This window comes from Dermochelys coriacea, chromosome 18, assembly GCF_009764565.3.
Source record: "Dermochelys coriacea isolate rDerCor1 chromosome 18, rDerCor1.pri.v4, whole genome shotgun sequence".
Classification (NCBI taxonomy): Eukaryota; Metazoa; Chordata; order Testudines; family Dermochelyidae; genus Dermochelys; species Dermochelys coriacea.
The window spans coordinates 5591773-5614395 of record NC_050085.1 but is presented as its reverse complement, the minus strand read 5'-3'; the positions used below and the strand labels follow the sequence as shown (position 1 = coordinate 5614395).

The following is a 22623-nucleotide window of genomic DNA, read 5'->3' as shown; positions in this document are numbered from 1 at the left end:
ATTTATGGTTTATTACAACAAACTGTAAGCCCGATAACTGCAGGGCCACTTCACCTTGAATGGTCCCTTAGAATGTGTTCGTCTCTAAGGTGCCACAAGTACTCCTTTTCTTTTTAGAATGTGTGTTAACTATCTATATTAAAAAATCTGTTTCACCTTGTATTTAGCTGTGACACTGAGTGTATCTTTCCCAGACATGAAGAACCCTGTGTAGCTCAAAAGCTTGTCTCTCACCAACAGAAGTTGGTCCAGTAGAAGATATTACCTCACCCCCCTTGTCTCTCTAATATCAGAGTCAACATGGTAAAAGTTCAGCAACTGGAAGGAGAAGGGATATCTAGGCCCTGCCTACATTGGGCATTTCAATCACTGATTGCCTGCCATTGGTGCAAACACCTACTATAGACAGGTAAATCTACTATTTGTACTTGTAGAGCAGTCTCTCTCAACCTTTCCAGACTTCTGTACCCCTTTCAGGAGTCTGATTTGTCTGTCGTAGCCCCAAATTTCACTTCACTTAAGAACTACTTACTTATAAAATCAGACATAAAAATTAAAAACAAACAAAAAAAAAGTCACAGCATACTATTAGCGAAAAATTGCTCACTTTCTCATTTTTACCACATAATTATAAATCAATTGGAATATAAATATTGTATTTACATTTCAGTGTCTAGTATATAGAGCAGTATAAACAAGTAATTGTATGTTATTTTAGTTTGTACTGACTATGCTAGTGCTTTTTATGTAGCCTGCTGTAAAACTAGGCAAATATCTAGGTGAGTTGATGTACCCCGTGGAAGAACTCTGCATACCACCAGGGGTACACTGCTAAGGAGCTTACTCTGGTTTTAAGCAGTGGTTAACCCCACCAAGGTTGGCTGACCATTAAAGGCTAGAAACAGAATACACCCACTCACCTACCCCACCCCGGCAATGAAGACAAGGCCTTAGCATGACTGTTTAAAACTCTTAAATGCTTTATTAAAAAACAAAAACAACCCCCCGCCCCCACTAATTAACTATTTGAAGAAAGGAAGCTTTTGTCAAATATTTCCTATTTTCCCTATTTCAAATAAACTTCGAGAGCTCACACCATCCATCCATCATGGAAAACAAAAGTTGACATAAAATATTTCAAAAGGTTAAAAAAAAGCAAGTAGGAAAACAAAACCTTTAAAAACAAAACATGCTAGACATTCTCTAAACATCAAGAAGGGAAGGCGGGGGTAAATCCAATTAAAAAATATTTTGCAAGTCACCTTTAACACAAAATACATACAGCACCAAGACTTGATCAGAAGCTGGAAGCCACGAAGTACTGCTCTATGTACTGTTATGGGTCATGTCTACACTAGCAGGGCTTTGCTCGTCTAGGTATACTTGTGTATAAGTGTTATACTATACCAGCAAACACTTACACTCTGGATACAGCAATACTGTGCTTTTTACCTATATATATGATCCCGAGTCAACAGGGCACTTAAGTTTGAGAGCAGTCCCATTGAAGTCAATGGGATTATTCACCGATTTAAAGTTAACCTTGTGCTCAAGTTCGATGCTGAACTGGCATCTGTGTTGGTATGTTTAGAGGACCCTACACTTGTAGTCCCTGAAGGTTGCATATTTATTTCATGTGGCACAATGCTGACAACTGCATTTGTAAATTAACCACTGCAAAGGCAAAACAAGAGCACAAACCAGTGGGAGATTTTAAAAGGAAAATTATATTCTTTACCATTACATTTCTTTTTGTGCACAGCACTACTTGGGATGCAGACTAGTACCTAAGGATATTTATAGAGATAGTTTAAAACAAAAAAAAAAATAGATATTTAATATGCAGAAGATAGTTCTTTTTCTTTTTGCAAGTTATAGTAAGTCAGGTTTGGGGTCAAATCTACTGCAATCTAGAAAAAAAAATACAGCAGCTTCCCCTTTAAAGTTGGGAGTGACCCTTGTTTAAGCTATCAAAAAAAAAAATGTAATTTGTTAGCCAAATACTCTAAACCAACTACATTAGGCACAGTGAGTCTGCATACTGTTCTATGGTTTGTAAGTTTCCACCCCGGTAACACAAGTTTTTTGATGTTAGAAAATGACTGTATTTTAAGAACATGGTAAGGCAGGAAAAGCTTGAATTTAAACACCCCTGGCACGACGTTAGACCTCAGGCCTGCATCTGAGATGTGCTGGTGGAGCTCCATTGGCATCAATGGCTTTGAGTAGGTAAATAAGTCCTCCCTTGTGAATCAGATTCATCTGATGACCAGAAAATAAATAAATAAGGCTCACTGCCAACTTAGAGTGTAAAAACTCTTTAAGGGCAGGGAGCATCTTTTTGTTCAGTATTTATACAGCACCTGGCACAAAGAGGGCCCGGTCCATGAAAAGGGCATCTAGGGCCCGGACCATGAAAAGGGCTATGATAATACATATGGGAGGAGGGAGACATAGCATATACAGTAAAACTAAAAACATTTACACACTTGTACACACTGCTGTGTGCACACAACTGTACACTTTTAAAAATGTTACGGAAAAGAAAGTGGGAATTACTAATCCACAGGATAGTTCCTTCCTGTTCCTCTTTAAAAGGCCATGAAAAGAGAGTGCTTCCCCCCTAAACCCCAAACAACCTTACATGCCAGTAGTTTTCATAAGCAGTACCTGGTAAGGAAGAGGAAACCTTCTGTGGGTTCCTGTGGCCCCAGTGAAATGTACACCTACACAATTAGATGATAATTCATTAGTCACATTAACCAAAGACTTATTCCAGCTTCAGTACCTCTAGATCACTTTGTGTTTACAGTACTTGCCGGGAATTATTACAAGCTGTGGAATGGAAGGTACACAAACAATGCCATATGCCTGCAGAAAAGGCAAAGGATCTCACTTTATCAGCCACCACTGTGATGCTTCAATGTACTTTGGGAACAGGGGAGGAAATCACTTACAGCAAATTGCAGAGTTGTGCAGCCAAACGAGAAAGATTGCATTCAGTGGGCACTGTCTAGCAGGGGAAGGAATTCAGTAGATGCATAGAGGCACATTAGTACTTGCAGCATGGTTGAATGCAAAATTGTGGCAAGCCACAAACAACACAGTAAAGGAGTAATGTTTGGAATACAAAAATTTTACATGAGTTTTTATCTACAAGCAGACAATTAAACATCTTTGTTTGAGAAGAAAGGGTAATTGTATGGAACAAACTGAGAAATTACTTTCCAGTTTCCAGGATATAGAGATACGGTATCATACCTCGTACCCATCAGCACCGTTAGACAGATGTAGGTTATATCCCCCAACTCGCAGCACCAACATGAAAAACTCCCCCTCTAGTCGAATAAATACCATGGCCCCTATCTTGCTATAGCTCAGAAGTAGACCTGTGCCATGGACTTGCTATTTAATTCGGGGAAGTACCTCCCTGTTCCCTTGGGGGCAGAGATCATAATACTTACCCACTTCCCAGGGAGGACTGTGAAGCTTAATTCATGAATGTTTGTAAAGTGCTTTGAGATCCTCCCAGGGAAGGTACCATAAATCTGTAAAGCATTACTAGCATTAGTCAAGTGGAGCAGTTACAGCTACTATAAGGGGCTTGTTTGAATCTGGGGTATTTTAGACGTGCTGCAAACCCAAAGCTCGTCATAAGGGAGGTTTGTAAACCACATACTAGGAAAGCGGTCATTGCAAGAGCAAGATGCTCTTTTTTTTTAAAAAAAAAAAAAAAAAAAAAAAAGCAGCTCTTAAAAATAAATCCCAACTGGGAGAGTCCCCCCCGTCCCACGAGCGGAGACTGGGCAGCTCTCAGCCCCTGAGCCCGAGGGAAAGCAAGGCACAATCCAGGCTGCTGTGCCTGCCTCATTCATCTCCCTCCGCAGACAGCGCCGCGTCTAACCTTAAAAAGCTCGCCCCTGGCGAACGCCTCCAGGTTATGGTGAAAGCTGGAGCGGGGGTGGGGCAAACAGCTTGAAAATAGCCTACGCCTTTGATCTACTCGCACAGGCCGGGGAGGGGGGGGGAGGATACTCATCAGCTGTTCAAATGCTTCAACGGGGGGGCGGTGCCTTGTGAGCATGCGTAGGAATGTACCTCCTCCTCTCATTGCTACAGGAGCAACCACGCCTGCTCCACTCTGCGGCAAAGGCTGGGCTGTGGTCTGCAGAGCTTTAACCCTCCCCCTCCTGCTCCAAGCCAGGGAGCTGTCGTAGGGCTTTGCAGCTGCAGTGTTTCTGCTTTAGAAACTTCTGGAATAAGCGGCCAAGCTGGGGAGAGGAGAGAACCCTTTACACTCACAGAGGAGCAAAGCACATAGTAAAAGGGACAGAAATGCACAAGGATCTGAGGCACCTGTCTCCGTGCAGAATCATGTGCACAAGTCTCACCAGTGTCTTTTGCATCCTGGCTTGGTTGTTTTTCAGCCTCCTTATAAAATAAACTCCCAAACAAAAACAAAGCCCAAAAAATGGGGGTGTTTGGAGCTCTAAATGGTGGAATAAAGGAACTGATTCTTCCTGCTGGACCTACAGAAAATCCTTGTCATTTAAGTTTGTTGAACTAATTGGTCCTCTCTTTTCGTTACACTGAATGGTTGGGGGCTTTGTCTGAGCTGGAGTATATTTGACTGCGTTTGCAGCTTCAGTTATGATTTTTTTCTTTTTGTTCTGTTGGTTGCTTTTTTTTTTTGGTTTCGTAATTTAAACAGTCCTCCCCAAATATCCCAAGGAAAACCTGCATCTCTGTGGAACACATTAAAAAATAAGGCACAAACTTCCACCATGGATTCTTAAAATGAGATGGGTTTTTTTAATTTTTTTTGGTGATGGCATTTTTTTCTTCTGCTTTTAGGATATGTTGTAGTAGAAAGCCAATGGAGGAATGCAAAGGTAATACGTGTGTGTATATATATATATATACAAAAATCAAACATATATATGGGCCAAAATTACAATCTTTATATTAATAACTAAATTTTAGTGTTTTAGGTGCGGTTTTTTTTACTTATAGTATGTAATCAGTCCCAGGAAGAAAGACTATTAATATATAGAAATATAGTATCTGTATGGGCCTAAAACTATAATTATAGGAATAAACAGCATTTTAGATATGTATTTTTTAACAAAGAAGGGGCTATGTTATACTGTAGTCTGTAGTGAAATATCGTGCAGAAAAGATAAGGTAAAAATGTTAAAAATAAGCATATACAGTAAGTGGGCTGCAGCCTTTAACAACGAAGTATTTTAGTGTATGGGGTATTTTTGCAGGATAATTGTATCTGATCGTACTAGGTACATGAATTAATGAATAGAGGGCAGACTATAGCATGCAGAAATAGCTATATAACCATACAGGCTTTATTATATATGACCCCAAATCTGGTCTTTATATTAATGATAGCATTTTATAGGGTGTGTTTTCCTGCTGAAGAGACAGATAGCAGAGTCTGTAGTAAAAGCCCTTGCAGAAAATGAAAAAAAAAAAAAAAAGGTAGGAACAAAAGCGTTTGTGGGCCAGACCCTCTCCAGTTACTGTAGTAAAATCAGCATTGGCAATCTGGGGGATGTGATTTTAAATGAAGAGAGCAGATTAGAAGAAGCCTCTGCAGAAAAGATAATAAAGCTGCTCTCCAGATGGGACAGAAAAGCAAATGATCCTGGGTCTGGCATCAGCCCATTGGTAATGTGGGATTTGAAGGAATGAAGGGCCAGGCAGCAATCTCTGGGAAAAGCCCCTGGGGGGAAGCTAAGGGTTAGGTCAATTGAACCTATATCTGGGCCCCACAGTACAATCCTGGGACAGGAATGGAGGTTGCTGGGCATTTTGGGAGTGGGGCAGCAGATTTCAGCCTGATTCCAACCCCATGGGCATTTGTCAGTGTAATATACAGCTTGGTGGCACTGCCCCCTGCTTTTGCTGTGGTTTATACCCCTCACCCTGGGCCCTCTTGTCCTCCTTCCCTTCCCCTGCCCTGTCTCTCCCTTTCTTTCTTCTCCCTGCCGGGCGCCATTTTGTCGCCTCTGGAAGCCTCGTTATGGGCGAGGCGAGCGGCCATTTTGTGGCGAGCGGCAGCCGGGAGGCGGCGGCTCCCCCCGTTGAGCTGCAGTACCGCGGAGTTGCCACCGAAGGGAGCGCGGGGGCGCTGTTGCGCTTGGTTTTCCAGCCGCCGCCCCCGGCTTGTGGCGTGCCTGTGAAAACACAGAGGTGGGGGGGGAAGGGCAGATTCCTGGCTTCTCCTGCCTGGTTAATGGCCAGGGGGGGCTGAGAGCCTTTGAACCGCGCTGTAAACCCTGCAGATGATGGAGACCGCTTCAAGGCAGTGGGTGCAGCAGCTCCCCTAGTTCCAGCACCTGGACCTGTGGGGCTGCCCAGATGATCATGTGTGCTCTGCAGTGGATGGGGCAGGAGGCATCTGGCACGTTGAAGGGCAGTGACACTGCTGGCTCTGTGACATTGCCATACGCACAAGGGACTCCAGTCTGGAGCCCAGCCTGGATACAGTCGGTGTTGTAATAGATTAGCCAGGGATAAAGCAGCCCACTGAACAACAGAAGGGAGATTAGACGATATTCACTGGGTTAGGCAGTCAGGGAGAATTTAGAGGCACAGGGAATGCATTCATATATCTATGGGGGGGGTCTTTCCCCCCTTACTTTTTCCTCCTTGCATCCATAAATCACCCGGGGTTATAACTCAGCATTATGAAGCTGCTGCCACGAACCGTAAAATAAAAGATCTGGGTGGAGCGTTTTGATTTTTCACTGAATTAAAAATATAAAGCATGTAGGCGCTCACTGAATTATACTCATAAAATAAAATGACTGTAAGCGGCTTGACCGCAGCTAAGAGCGAATATCATTCATCGGCAGCAATGAGCTGTAATGAGTGTAATCATTCTGATATTATGAAATAAAGGGGTTTTAAAAGGCTAGGATATTAAATATCAAAGCCCGGCTCTCACGCCTGTGCTATGCATCTATTTTCAGGAGGGTTTGGGGTTTTTTTTGGTAACCTAGTCTATAATTTGCAGCCAAGTAATATGATTGCATAACAGACTGCATCGATTTAGCCATGGTATTGAAACCAGTACTCTTTAAAAGCAAATCACATTACTGTGTATTCAGGTGACATTCGTGCTTAGATGTATCCCATTCCCGAATCCTCCTGTTCGTGCAGGTTCAACCTCTTAATCATTTTTTTAAAGGGGAAATATTGAAAAACGGGATTTTGTATTTTTACCTTGCAGTTGTGATACAAACCAGCAAGGCAGAGAAAAGGAAAGTTAGAGCTACTATGTTCACCTAATTCAGGATGTTTGTGATCCTTCTCCCCCACAACAGCAAGATGAAGCTGCCTTAATTTTTGATTTTTTGGCATTCCAGTTTGGGCCACAACAAGAACATATGTAACAGTCCCCGAGTGGGAAGATGTTTTGAAACAATGCGAGGGGGAAGCACAATGGTTATGCTGAAGCAAAAATGACTGATCGTTAGGGAAGGGTGGATTTTGCAGACATCTAGATTACAGTTGGGCTTGACACAACCAGACAAAGGACACATTCTCAGGGCTGCGCTTTTTGTTTTTATGGTGTGTTTGAGGCCTATAACACTAAGAAGCCTCACTAACTGAGAAGCTGAGGTGAATGCAGGTTAGATCATTACAAATTCCTTTTGGGTGGGAAGCTTAGGGGTCAGATTTAGAATCACATGCCAAATTCAGCAAAGCTGGAACTGCGAAATGTGCAATCTCTCGCTGCACTGGTAATTGGCCAGAGGGAAGATTCACTCTGGAAGGGAGATAGTATTTCTGCCTCTGCTCTCCCTCAGGTTTTCTCTGGCTTTAATTCCAATCCATTGCACCATTAGAAACTCCAGCAGTGAGAACTTGCATATTGAACTACTGTTTCAGTGGACCTGCCAGATACCATGGCCTTTCCCCTTTTTAGCCGGCAACACTCACTTTTGATGCTGTGCTGGCACCTATACAGCCACTCCTGTAGGTGGAGGAGTGGCCAGTTTGCCACACTCCCCTGTTGCAGTTTCCACCCACAGACCTGAGTTACTGATTCACTGGCATAAGTCACCACTGACTTTATCCCTTTCTGGTATAATTCTGCGAAGCAGATTTCCATTACAAACTACACCTGAAAGTAAATTATTAAAATGGAAAGAATGTTAAGAATGTGATTTGCTCTCTACTGTTTATTCTTTGTTTGCTTTTCACCTTTCTCTCAGCTGATAGAAGCAAGGTAGGCAAAAAGAAAAGGAGGACTTGTGGCACCTTAGAGACTAACAAATTTATTTGAGCAAAAGCTTTCGTGAGCTACAGCTCACTTCATCGGATGCATTCAGTGAAAAATACAGTGGGGATATTTAAAGGTAGGCAGTTTCTAGTCCATTTCTCTTGCCGGTTCTGTTCTGTTATCACAGTGGTACTGAAACGTTGGGGTTGCAGAAGCCCCCGGATAATGTTTATTTGTTGCAAAAAATCCTTTTTCTGCTGGATTTTTCTTAAAAAGTTAGTTTAATTTTAAATGTCAATTATTGGATGTTGATTGAAAAGCTCTTTTAAAAACATATGTGCCAAGTTTGACCAGCCTTTGTCCCTCCAGTGATAGGGTAGCTACAGCAATGACTTAAAGGCCAGCTCATGCTGCTGAAACAGTACTAGTAGGAAATGGGGCTCTACGCAGACCTAGTGCAATGAATGCAGTCTTGCACAGACCCAGAGGTCCGCAGTCTGCAACACATTTAATACCACACGGCTGATCCTGTTCCTGTGCAAACCAGTGGAAGTTTTTCCACTGATCACATCCTCAGTATTAAGCTGGAGTTAAATATTTGTTATTTTCTTCTGCCTGGAGAGAAATAAACAAGGTTTATCGATTCTTTCCTCTTATGGTTGAACAGGGGTCAGAGGAGAAGGGAGCCCTGCACTGGAAACATTGCCAAAATGACAGTGGCCAATAACAGGTTTGCCTATGTAATGCCTTTAATTTCTGGTGTTCTAAACTGCCCTTACAATCTCTGCTCCTGATCCTGGATCTGGGCAAGCGAACCCCAATGACTTAAATGGGGCTTTGTGTGGGTGCGAAGGAGGGTCTGCCAGCACGTATCCAGTTTCAGGATCAGGGCATCTCTCATGATCCAGGTGCATTTATCTTTTTCATGGCAAACTATCAGTTCTTGCAGAGGAGTGCTGTGGATGAGAAAGAATGTGCACTTTCAACATTGCCCTTTTGCAAGCATTCACAGCAGGCTGTGTAAGCTACACCAGTGTCATAGTCATGGCCCTGTGGACTCTGCAGCATACGCAGACCAAATTCCATGGCCACAGCCCCTAAATTCCACAACAGCAGCCTCCTCTCTATGCTGCAGCAGAGTTAATTTATTCTAGCACTGTGAAATTCCCATCCCTCCCTCCGCCCCTCTGCACAAACACGCACAGCTGTGGCCCAGCTGGAACCACTTGGAGATGAGCCCTTTGTGGATGTTTTTCAATGAGGACTGTGTGGGTGGGGGTTTTTTTGTGCTGTGAGCAGCCTAGCCCTGCACCCTGGGTCTCAGCTCCCAAGAGGAAGCTTAAGACTTCCCCTCCTGTTCATCCAGGAAGGGGGAAGCTTGTAGCCAACTTGAGTAGTTCACCTTCTTGGCTGTCTGGACCTTGGCTACTGTATTGTTCTCCTAGGCTGCCTGTACTTCTGGCTCCCTCTGCACCTTGGACTCAGCTCTGGCTCCCTCCCTGCTGCCTGGCTCCATGGAACTGTGTATGCTCTGAAATCCACTCAGTTTCCCGTTCTTGGGGAAGCTGGTGAGCAATAGGCAGGCAAGGAGACAAAGCAAAGTGATGGGTTCTTCAAATCCCCCAACAGAAATGCTGACTCCTATAGAAACTTGGGAAAATGTCAGATTTTCTACAGCTGTAGAAATTCTGGCAGTCACAGAGGTGGATTAAGGTTTACTGTGGCCTCGGGCACAAAGAACATTTGCCCTCCTGACCCAGGGGGGCTGTAACTAGGAGGCCAGGAGGACCAGGCCTGCCCACTTTTTTACATGGGCATAGTAGCCTGGGACAGGGGCTGCACTTTGTGGTGGGGTGATTGATCAGCTCCCCTGCAAGGCTCAGCCCCTGCTAGTGGCACCAGCTTCTTCCCAGTGGGGGGATGAGGTGGGCCTTAGACCCCACTCACCTTGGGGCCCCTCCCCTGCTCGTCATCTTCCCCTGAGGCTCCATCCCCTGGCCAGGCCAGAAGCTGGAGCCGGGCCATGATAAGAGCCACCCAGGGAGCCCTGGACCCTCCATCTGCCACCTCCCCTCCCCCGCTGCTACACAGGTCTCAGCTCTCCTGCTGCCACCCCCAAATTGGTTGGGGCCCCATGGGCTCATGTGTTAATCCGCCACTGGGTGTCCATGGGACTCCAACTGAGATGAATGGAGCAGGTCACACCTCTGAAGGCTGTTGTTTCAGGCTGTCCGCAGACTCAGACAGGTGCCACTGCATTGGTTTACATGACTCAGTTCACGTTTTCAAGATAATCTCTGCAATCCGAAGGGCAAGAAAGTCAAACAAAGAAAGCAAGCTCAGGTTCTGGGGCCCTGGTCTCCAGCAAAGTGTGAATGCCACAGCCAATTCCCCAGAATTGCAGAATACACAGAGCCCTGAAAACAGTGTTCAGGATCACAGTACTGTACAGTGTGCAGCATGCAAAAACATACACACCAGCTTAACTTGCTCTGTCTGAGTCATCCCATTGAACAAGGCAGTGGAGAGCTGTGGAGGGGGCCAAAGGGAAGCTCTTGGAGAGCATGGCTAGGAAAGAACAGTCAGAAAAGGGAACTGAGCTGGTGTCAGCCCAAGGGACTTTGGAATCCCAGAGATGGGACCCTGACGGTGCCACCCCAGCCCTTGTCGCAATCTCTCCCCGCTGAGCCATGTGTGCTTGGGGAATTGGGACATTCCGGGAAGGAGCCAGCCCCAGGGACAGAGAAATGCCCAAGCTGGCAGGAGCAGACCCAGAGGCAGCCACAGCATGGGCAGGAGAGAGGGGGGAGAGGATGCAGCATTGCAGGGAGATGCTGCAGAGGGACTCTCAGACACTCAAGATGTCATCAGGCTGGATATCCTCTCCCTAGTGCTGATGGGCTGTTTGCGCTGACCCTTCCTGAAGTTCCTGCCCTATTCAGCCGCATTCCCCCTGCCCGGCATGTTCCCCAGTCCCTCTTCCCCACTCTCTTCCCTTCAATGCTCCCGGCCTCTCCCTTTGTCTCTCTGGTTAGTTAATCTGCCCCTGTCCCTGCCAAAAAAACCTCAAATCAATAAATAACCCACCAGGTGCCCTGCAGAAAAAAAAATCATGACACTGATTTTCTGTTTGCAAAATACCATTGCTCGATCTGCTTGTATGCACTATCCCTTTCCCCACCACCCATTGTCCCTCTACTCCTCTGCATTTATACTGCACCTAGTACAATGGGGCCTCGTTTTAAATTGGTCCCTAGGCACTACTATAATATAAATAGTAAAGAATAATAATAAAGGGCTTTTCTGAATTGAGGCCGAGCGAAGGCAGCAAGCTTTTCAGAAATACTCAGCAGCACCTACTGGTCCGTATCTAAAGCCAGTGGAGTCAGTGGAAAGATTCCCATTAATTTAAAAGAACAATGGAGATCTCTGGGTTATAAGTACCATTGAAAAACAGGCCAATTCATTTCGGGGCATGGTCAGGGTGGTGGGTTGGGTGCTGTGTGCTTTTGAAAATCTGGGCCTAAGCGCTTAGGCCGCTGTATGCTTTTTCTGAATCATAATAAAATCTTTAAAAAGGAGCGCCCACTTTTCATGTGAAGGGAGCCCAGCAGAGGGAAGGGGAACTGCTCCAGACAAGGTAATGAACGGGTCATCTGATGAAGTGAGCTTTACACAAAAGCTTATGCTCAAATAAATTTGTTAGACTCTAAGGTGCCCCAAGTTCTCCTTTTCTTTTTGCGGATACAGACTAACATGGCTGCTACTCTGAAACCTGTAACAGTAACAGAGTCATAGGTCATGCTCAGCTGTGTTCACATATTTTAATTTAATTTTCAGCATTGGATCGATATTACTTCACACTGACAGCTTGCAGCCCAGACACCCGTCTTCCATTAAACCTCTGACAGGGCTCGAGCAAACAAGGAAGCAGATGAAAGAAAAGTACTGGGGAGTGAAGGAGGACTTGGAGTAAGGGAATTTCCCTGTCGATGTTAAATACAGCTCCGTACTGCTGGCAGGTCGCATGGCTTTCGGGTTTTTCCAGATCAAATGCAAATGGTTTGGTCTTTGATGCAACAGAGAGGAGCACTGGGTTGTCCATGTGCTGGTAAAATGTTTGCTAAACCACGTAATCCAGTCCATCACTCCACCCTGATTACTGTGCCATGCTGTATGGATTTTTCTAATGAGGCCCACAGGATTTCTTGTGGGTATGATGCAACGCGGAGCGACTGTTACTATTCTGCCTAGAGGGGTTTGCACATATGCAGTTTCACTGTCATCTCTAATCCTTAGTTCCAATTTGGGATTCCAAGACACTTCAAAGGCTTATTTTAACACATGCTGCTTCTGCTTCACTTTTCCATCCCTTATGGAACCCTCGCTTTAGTTCAATTTTCACGCTGCGCAAGAGATGTGAATACATCCCCCATGAAGGTTAGAAAGCTTTTTAATATAAGGGGAGGAGCATGAGATGTAGATCCTAAACCTATTTCATTTTCCCATTGCTGGCATTAAAAACTTTGTGGGGTGAAAGTCGGAATCTGTTGAAGTCATTGACTTCAACAGGGCCAGGATTTCACCCCTGGATTTCTCTTCCAGACAACAAGAGCTCTGGGGTTTGATCCTCCATAATGCTGCACCTCGTGCCGTCATTTACACCCTGGAAAAGAGTGGCAAATCAGAATGGTAGCATTTTGCAAAGCTGTAACAAGGTGCAGGGCAATGGAGAATCTCTAGAACAGTATGTTTAATTGGCCTTTGTGGATTCCAGAAAGCTCATACTGTATATTAAGAATACATTTGTCAATAGTATATAAAGGGTTAATAATTGATTAATAACTATAGAAGCATAAAAAGTATGTTTTATAGTTAGAAGCACTGCAGGACAAGGTACTACACATATGGTTGTTGGCAGTGTTGTTGTAGCTGCATTGGTACCAGGATTTGAAAGAGACAAATTGGCGGTGGTAATATCTTTTATTGGACCAACTTCTTTTGGAGAAAGAGACAAACTTTGGAGACACACAAAGCTCTTCTTCAGGTCTGGGAAAGGCAACCAGAGTGCCAGAGATCAATAGAAGGTAGGATAGATTGTTTATCATAAAGGGGTAACATGTTACAGGAGACCATGTAAAATGCAATGCACAATAGCACCTCTGCACTGCAATCACAGGACAAAGGGGGGTTAATGGGTTACAAATGTTTGTAATGGGTTGTTGCTGAGTCCATGTTTTTTAAAGTGTAGCAGAATTGAGTTTAAGCTCCCAGGCTGGTCTTTTGAAGTTGTTGAGCAGGTTTGCTTTCGAAGACTGACCGATCAGATACAGAGTGATTATTTTGTGAAAAGCGTCTGCTCACAGGTGATAGAGCATTTTTACCTTTTATTGTTTTTCCCATGTGAGTTCATTTGAGAGCATTCATTTGAGGTGCAAAACCTGCAGACATATCTCCACTGCTATGATGATCAACACCTCCATAACACGCCCCTCAAGACCCATGGGTCCTAAACATGCCTATCACGACATGTGATGTACCTCCTCCAGGGCCTCAAATGCCCCAACATGCATGTGGGTGAAACCAGATAATCACTAAACTCTCAAATGAACCACACAGAAAAATGGTTAAAGACAATGCACCCTATCACTTGTGGGTGAGCACTTTTCACAATCCCTCTGTATTGTCCTCAAACACCTTTAAAAGACAAGCCTGGGAGCTTACATTCATAACTCTGCTAGACTCTAAAACAACATGGACTCAACCAGAGACAGTGGCTTTATGGCTCATTACAACAATTTGTAACCAACTAAACCTCCTTTGCCCTTCGACTGCACAGGTGCTAATTGCCCACTTCATTTTAAGTGGTCTCCTGCAACATGTAAAATCCCACCAAATGAGGGTAGATCCATCCTCATCATGGCATCCGCTCATTACACTCCACACCTCAACGTAGCCATTATATAGACAACATACCCCCATATCTCAATGTCTGTACTTTGACCCGTTAAACTTTTACCCCCAATCAGGGAGATTGCCGATTATGTATTCCTTACGCCACCTGCTCCTAAACTGAATTTTGCACCTCTTGATACAAATCTGTACCTTATTCCCTGATAACCAGAAACTTCTATGCCTAAACTCTGTACCGTTTTCTTTTTATTTCAACATTATCTTAATAAAATTATTATACCCCATTGTGGTTAACACTCTCTCCCACCTAATATTTAGCTGTTACACTCAGGTTACCTTTCCCAGACCTGAAGAAGAGCTCTGTAGAGCTCGAAAGCATGTGTCTTTCACCAACAGAAGCTGGTCCAATAGCAGATATTACTTTCCCTACCTTGTCTCTTTTATGTATGGTTATAAGTCATCGTTATAAGCAACCTACTGACCTGTTGGACTTGCTGATTAACCAAGTATTAAAACATCTATTAATAATAATTTATTACGCCGTTACTCACTATATTAAATGTACATTTATAAATAAAGTAGAGATCCAGAAAAGACCACTTAAAGGGACACTGTCAACTTGAAGTCTAATTTAAAAAAAAAAAAAGTAAAGAATTTAAAGGATTATCCAGTGCTCTACCTGCCTCTGAGTCTTGCCAGGTTTTTGTTTGTTTGTTTGTTTGACAATAATTTTCTAATTCATTCCCTCCCTCCCTCCCTCCCGTCCTTGTTGCTGTGTGGAAGCCCCACACAAACAAACAAGGGACTCTGAATGTGCAGGGGCAACCGTGCAACTTGATTCTACAGAGAGAGGTGAAATGCATAAAGAAAGCATGCTGGGGGGAAAAGGACATATTAGAGGGGCAAAAAGAAAAGGAGTACTTGTGGCACCTTAGAGACTTTCTTTTTGCGAATACAGACTAACACGGCTGCTACTCTGAAACCTGTGATATTAGAGGGGGGAATTGTCTGTCACAATCATTTTGTTATTTGGAACAACAGAAGGGAAAATGATTCAGATAGCGGTGTGATATCTTTGATAATATGCAGAAATCAAGCTGACAGCTGTCTGTCTCCTCCATAATTTAATACACAGTACATAAAATATTAGAGAAAGGTTGCTAGAAAAATCATTCATCTGTGTACATAACCAGTGCTTTGGCTGCAGTTTATGGTTATGTAAATCAGAAGTGCTTTCGCTGACCCCTGGTGGCTATGAAAATAATTCAGGGTGGATCAAAACAAAAACGCATTTTCAAAACAAAAAACCTTTTAAAACAATTCGATAGCACTTTCCCCCCTGAAAAGCTCAGAGAGAAAACTCTAAGCCTACAATCGGGGGCTGGAACAGTTTTTATAGTGGGGGTGCTGAGAGCCATTGAACCAAACTGTAACCCCAGATATGATGGAAACCACTTCAACCAGCACCACTAGTTCCAGTTCCAGAGGGGCAAGAGCTGGTTTGGAATCTGACATTCTGTTCTGTTCGATAGGTTCTTAGCCCACCCTCATTGCCACAGTATCTAAGCATCTTCCCATTGTACATTAAGGATATGTCTACACCACACAAAAAACCCTCAGCAAGTCTCAGAGTCCAGGTCAACTGCCTTGGGCTCCCAGTGTTCACGCTGCAGTAGACGTCCATGCTCAGGCTGGAGCCTGGGTTCCAATACCCTCCCCCCCTCACTGGGTTTGAGAGGCCAAGCTCCAGCTCAAATGGCTATTTTAAGCCCCACAGCGCCAGTCCTGGGAGCCTGAGTCAGTTGATCCAGGCTTTGAGCCTCACTGACACAGGTCATTTTTTGTTGTGTAGATGCACCCTACGCTACTAACACCTGTTCTGCGTGGTTTGTTCTCTCGCACTCTCATTGTCTCCCGGAGGGGGAGAATTGTGTGTGCAGTGGAGTATTTTGGTGTGTAGGTTGGGGTTTGTTTTTTTTTTAAATGGGCACACTGCTCCGTGTGATATTGGAGAAGGCAGGATGGAGGAGCGTGCCTTGCACTTGGAATGGAAGGGGAGGTGGTTCAGGTTGGTTCTTAGTTACTATGGGAGTTTGTTCAATGGTCTTAGACCAACCCCCAAGAAAGCACCGTCTCCTGCACATACAAGCTTTACCCTGATGGTAGAAAGTTCCATCGTACCTGAAGAATGGCACTGTCGACTACGGGTCCTCATCCCAGTTCTTTATGTTCTTTTAAATACGCTGGGCCCAGGTCACTGAGGGCTGGGAGACAGGGACTTAAGCTGGACTTACTATAGGAAGCCAGAGAGCAGAGGACAGGTCTGATGTGTTTGCAGTACCTCCTTACATTGCTAACGAGACATGAAAATCAAGCATCTCCAAAGCCACAGTGTTTGTGAGAGCTCTCCCCACTGCGAGTGAAAGGAAAGTCACTGAGACCAAGCAATCCGCCTTGAGACAGGAATTGGAACGAGGAGATTTATGGTAATGCTTTAGCTTTGACCAGGTTTGGAACATACTAGTGAGCGTAAATGCTTTGGGGCAAGGATTGTCTTTGTTCTGGATTTGTACAGCACCTGGCACAACGGGGCTCTGGTTGAAGCTCGTAGGCACTAGCACAGTATATAAATGATAATAATTCATTATACTAAAAATATATTCTTTGACGTGGCAGCACAATTTACTGCAGCTTACACATGAATCTGTAGCAGCCTAATTACATGTTACCGCAGGTGGACTCTGTACATACAATTTCAGAGCACAAATACAAGAGAAAGACCATTTGATTTTGAGTTCTCCAACTGCCCCATTTGCAAGCAATGAATCCAATCAAATTCAGCTGGCATCCAAATAAATGTAATTTAGTATTTGTTTCTTGAAAGACCAGTGTCAGTAAGGAGAACATAGTAGCCTACAAACCAGTATCTAATTAAACACATTATTAGTGAGAGGTAGAAAATATGCCCCAGGCTAGAGTCGGTAACAATGTTTCTACTAATTTCTGTGCTTCCCAGGGGACTGTGGTGAGGGCTGCACTATAGATTGATTGAGAAATGATGAGGGATAAACTTTTAAGGCCAGGCTAATAAAAAAAGAAACACCAAACACACTTGGAATACAATTCTAGCCATAATCTGGGGCAGATGCCTAGTTGGTGTAAACTGTCAGCACTCTATTGGAGTGAAAACAGTTCACACCAGCTGGGAGCTACCCCATGGACTTACATACAGCCAGGTATCACCACCCTGTCTCAGGTGGGTGAGACTCTCTAGTGGAAGAGATCCATAGACCTCAATGGGCCCACTCAGGGAGGTGTTGGGGGGTGGTGGCGATTTCCATAACAAGGTCCCAGGAGGTGTTACCAGATTTGCCTGTTACTTTGGGATATGCTCATTTATTAGGATTACTCTTCTGGGTGGTGGTGGTGGTGGGGTTCTGTAATTCTATCAATGTACAGTGTGTGTCTGAGAGGACCAGGTTAATCAGCACTCCCAAGCTGACCCCTTATATGTCCCTGGACTCAGTAGGCTGGGTCGAACAGCACTTCCAAGCTGCCACCCTCATATGCCCCAGGTTCAGCACATCCCTATCCCCACTTTCACGTTCCAATTGTTCTGGTAGTAACCCACTTGATGAGCAAACCCCACAGTATTTTGGCGCGCTGCAGGGATCTTTAGCTTAGGTACAAGGAGCATTGCTGCAGAGCAAATGAGGAAGCCAAAAAATACTCACAAGGCGGGGGAGAGAGCGAGAGAAGAAACCAGCTTAACCATGAAAATTATTTATTGCCAGGTAATTACCAAAGGGGAGCCAAACAAACCAAACAGTTTTAATATTAAATCTCATAAATTTGATTGTAAAAGTCAGGTTTAGAAAACTATAACTGATCACACAAGTCAGGGTAAGAAGGCTATCCCTAGAAAGAGAGAGAGCTGGGTTCTCACCACTCCGTGAAGCTTGAATTGATAGGGGGTCCCAGGTGATGGTGGTAGCTGAGAGTCCAGAGTGCAGGAGACAGGCAGAGCCCCCAGCCCGATCAATCAGGAGAAGATGAAGTCCCAATGGAACTGATACAGATTTTGGATCCAGGCATCAGAACACTTACTTGAGCATGGGTAACGGTTTTTGTAGGAAAAGAACAATGGTTCAAGGAAGAACACGAGATTTGTTTATGGGTAAACTGATGGCTCAAGGGCGTATACCAAAGTTGTTTTGTTCAGGCTAGACAATAGGAACTGATTATTCCTGGCTATGGGCAGTACTTCTGCAGGGAGCTCACAATGCAATTGGGCAGCTTCAGTATTTTGGATACCAATAAAGAATTTATTACTAGAATTGGTCTGATAACTACTGAGCTGGGTGTGTGCAGGCATGGGTTCATTAACATCTGGAGCAGAAATCCCACATCATGCAGTGCTTCCCTGCTTCTCTGGTCCCAAAGTTCTGTGCAGTTCTTGCCTCGGAATCTCTGTTCTCCATTCTGTCTGCTAACGGTGATGCCTCCTTGTCCCATCTTCGATGCAAATGAGGCTACCGGAGTTTCCTGAATCCTGTCACCCTTGTCCGGAGGGGTTTAGGTGCATCTCCCACTGAATTTTGGTTGCTCTGTGTAAGTCTGTCTTCTGATTGGCTTTGGTTCAAGCAGAGGTGAGGGAGTGCCCTTCGTGAGTCAGACAGGCTGGGTACTGCGCCCTGGTTCCCTAAGAACACAGAGCTGACAGGTAACAGAGGGTAGGTCAAGATTAAAGAGAACCTGCACGTGAAATAGAAACTGGAGTTGGCCCTTTTTCCTTTTTTTAACTTCTTTGCCACAAAGCAGGGAATCTTTCAAAGCCACATTTCTGAGGCTGCTGCCCCTCCTGCTCATGTGTCTTTCTGCAAAATCCATGCAGACATGGTTCAACAGCCCTGATATATATATATATAAACAATTACAGATCAAAGGTGTCTCAGGTGCTCCCTGCAAAGCTGAAAAGTCCACATCCCTTGATGTTTTTCTTGGCAAGTCACTGCCCACTTCTCAGTAAGCACCATTCCTTGAGTGATGCAAGCCTTGAACTAACTTCTGTGAATCACACTGCCCGAGCATTATCCTTTCACTTGTGTTTTGTAACACACTCTGACCTTTTGCCCAGAGCTTTTATGGCCAGAGATGCAGGGACCCGTGCAGCACTCAGCATGCTCTCAGCAGCAGGGCCGGGATTGCTGGCATGGACAGGGCTCTGGGTAGCTGCTGGCATTTTCACCACTGGGTCAATTAACCCCATTCATAGTGAGTCTGAACAACACAGGGGTTGCAAATCCCAGGAGTCACCAATACCTTGCTCACAGTAGGGTTCTCCCTGGATCCTGTCAAGGTCTTCCCACAGAGCCGGAAGTCCAGGTTACCTCTCTCCTAGGTCTTCCCTACTGAACTTCTCCCTTATTCCTCCCTGAGCCTGACCCACTCTCCAGGTATAATAAGGTGGGCCTGATAGAGCTCTTGGGCTCCAGTTAACTCAATCTTGCCCAGGGTGGGGTTCAGACCTGCCCATTTCACATCGTTGTATTTTCACTTTTTGCCTTGGTTTATTTTCCCAGTTACTGGTTTTCCTTTTGTGTTCATGAGCGAACGGCGGTGGGGAATTGCAGACAGCTCAGCTGACGCGCCCGAGCTTGCTTGCAGCCGCTTGCTTGACTGCAAGCAGCTTTTAAAAGTGACTCCTCCCCCAAATCATGGCACTTACAATACATCTGCAATGGCTGGTGACTCTGCCACTTGGGGAGGGTAGGGAGGTGAAATTTTCTCTGCAAAGCAGCAGTTAGCGTTCTCTCTGTGCAATTAGATCCCTATGGCAGGGGGGCTGTCCTATAATCCTTAGTCCTTCTCTCAACCCAGCACCATAACCTTGGGGTGGGGGAGAGGCCCGTGGGAACACAGGGGCCATGGGCAGAGCAAGCCTTACCACCGCTCTTGACAGACGTGTCAAACTGGCCAGGGGCAGCAATTCTGAACAGCTGAGGCATTTACATGCAGTGGAGGTAAGGCAGGCTAGTCCCTACCTGTCCTGGCACTACTCTGTGCCCTGGAAGTGGCCAGCTGGTCTGGCTCCTAGGTGGGGGTCCACGGGGCTCCACATGCTGTCTCCGCTCCAAGCACCGGCTCTGCACTCCCATTGGCCAGGAACCATGGCCAGTGGGAGCTGGGAGGGGCAGTGCCTGCGGGCAAGAGCAGTGCGCGGAGCCTCCTGGCTGCTCTGCCTAGGAGCCGGACCAGCTGGCTGCTTCTAGGGCACAGCATGGAACCAGGACAGACAGGGAGCCTGCCTTACCCCCGCTGCATCACTGACCAGGAGCCCCACTCTGAAACTCACACCCGCAGCCCAGATCCCATACCCTCTCCCACACCCCAACCCCCTGCCTCAGCCCAGAGCCCCCTCCCATACTCTGAATCCCTCAGCTCCACCACGCAGTCCATAGCCCCCTCCTGCATCCAAACTCCTCATCCCCAGATGCTGCACCCCCAGCTGGAGCCCTCACCCCCCCAACCCCCTGCCCCTGTCCAGAGAGCCCCCCTCCTGCACTCCAAACCCATCAGCCACAGCACGGAGCATCCTCCAGCACCCCAAACCTCCTCATCCACCCCAAACCACCTCATCCCTGGCCCCAACCCAGAGCCCATACCCGCAGCCAAAGCCCTCACCACCTCCTGCATCCCAACCCACTGCCTCAGCCCAGAGCCCCCTACCACACCCTGAACTCCTCAGTTCTGGCCCCGCCCTGGAACCCACACCCCCAGCCAGAGCCCTCACCCCCTCCCGCACCCCAACCCCATAAGCCAGCCTGGTGAAAATGAGCGAATGAGTGAGGGTGGGGAGAGTGAGCAACAGAGGGAGGAGGGATGGAGTGAGGGGGCGGGGCCTCAGAGAAGGGGCGGGGCATGGGCAGGCCCTCAGAGGAGGGGCAGGGCAAGGGTGTTTGGTTTTGTGCGAGTAGATAGTTGGCAACCCTAGCTGCTCTTTTAAACAACTGCCACATCCTTGCCCAGCAGTGGCTGCATTCCAGGAGCGGGTGATACTTCTGTATAGCCAACAAAAGGTGTCCAGACCCTTCAGGATAAAATGTGCTAGTATTACTGACAACCTGCAGAATACGATTTACGATACCCTTTGTAGGAGTGCGGGGCTGTCTCTTCCCATCCATCTTGGAGGGAGGCCATGCCCCCTCACTACACCCTTTTACTGAAATCTGGGCTCCATGCCTGGGTGAACAGTCTTACTCATGTGGCAAAGGTGACACTGGTGTTTTGTCCTGAAGAGAGACCACTGTCTAGCTGAGGTAGTTATATGGGGCCCTTTAATGGATTTGTCCTCCTAACAGCTCTGGCTCTTCATGCCACTGTCCAGGTGAGAAACTGAGACACTTAGGATATGGCTACACTGCAATAAAACACCTGCAGGTGACCAGTGTCAGATGACGGGGGCTCACGGGGCTTGGGCTGCAGAGCTGTAAAATTGCAGTGTAGATGTTCAGGCTCAAGTCCTGGCTCTGGGACCCTCCCCTCTCATGGGGTCCCAGAGCCTGGGCTCCAGCCCAAGCCAAAACATCTACACTGCAACTTTATAAATCCCCTCCTCCCCCCACAAGCCCAAGTCAGCAGAAATGGGTCAGATGCAGGTGTTTACTGCAGTGTAGACCTACCCAGAGAGGCTAAGTGACTGGCTCAAGGGCACAAAGAAGCCTGTGATGGAACAAGGCCATGAATGCAGGTCTTTAAAACCCCAGGCTAGCACCCTAACCACTTGGCGAGCAGGATTCTGTTTTTTGGCTGAAACCAAAGCCAAACGCTAACTTAACAACTCCTGTACATTTTAAAGAATCACTGTAAAAAAAATCCAAACCGTGAATAAATAAGTAAATAAAAATCAAATAAAGAGAGAGGACTTTTTCCCGCATCATCCATAAAAGCTGTATAAACCCCTGTCAGTTCTCTCCACACTTCCTGGTTGTGCATCAGAACAGGGTTGTCAGATGGCTTCTTTCTTTTTCAGTTTGGTTCCAGTGTGGGAACAGAGAAAGCACACAATAAAAGTGACTGTTTAATTTTCAGTTTTATTTCATTGCTAATTAAAGAATCAATTTCTCCTCTAGTTTATGTCATCATAGTTAAAATAAACTTCCTAAGCCCACCCCCTCCCCCCAAAAACCACACCTTTTTCTAGGAAGTTACAAGGAATGCAAGTGGCCAAGTAACCAATGAAAATGAGTAAAAATAGAAAGCTAAATCCAGGATCCCTAGTTAGCGCTTGCTTAGAGCTGTGAATGCTGCTCTTTTATCTTTGTAATTAGAGGGTGGAGCAGATGGTGGAGACTTGGTTTAAAGGGATGTGTCCATTTAAAAACCCGCAGTCCTGCCTGTTGCCGGACAACTCCTGAGTAGGGTAATGTTTGTTCAGATGGAGCATGGAAGAAAGAAACCAGTCC

General features: G+C 45.7%; 2 long non-coding RNA genes across 2 annotated transcripts; one reads left to right on the top strand and one right to left on the bottom strand.

Annotated features, from left to right (window-relative positions):
• Nucleotides 1-679: 679 nt before the first annotated feature.
• On the bottom strand, nt 680-4170 carry LOC122457026. The gene is made up of 3 exons (XR_006276287.1): nt 3465-4170; nt 2671-2726; nt 680-2262 (listed from the first exon to the last, which is right to left on the bottom strand). It is a non-coding gene; the product is annotated as an uncharacterized LOC122457026 (long non-coding RNA).
• Nucleotides 4101-15900, top strand: LOC122457025. The gene is made up of 2 exons (XR_006276286.1): nt 4101-4892; nt 12086-15900. It is a non-coding gene; the product is annotated as an uncharacterized LOC122457025 (long non-coding RNA).
• Nucleotides 15901-22623: the final 6723 nt, after the last annotated feature.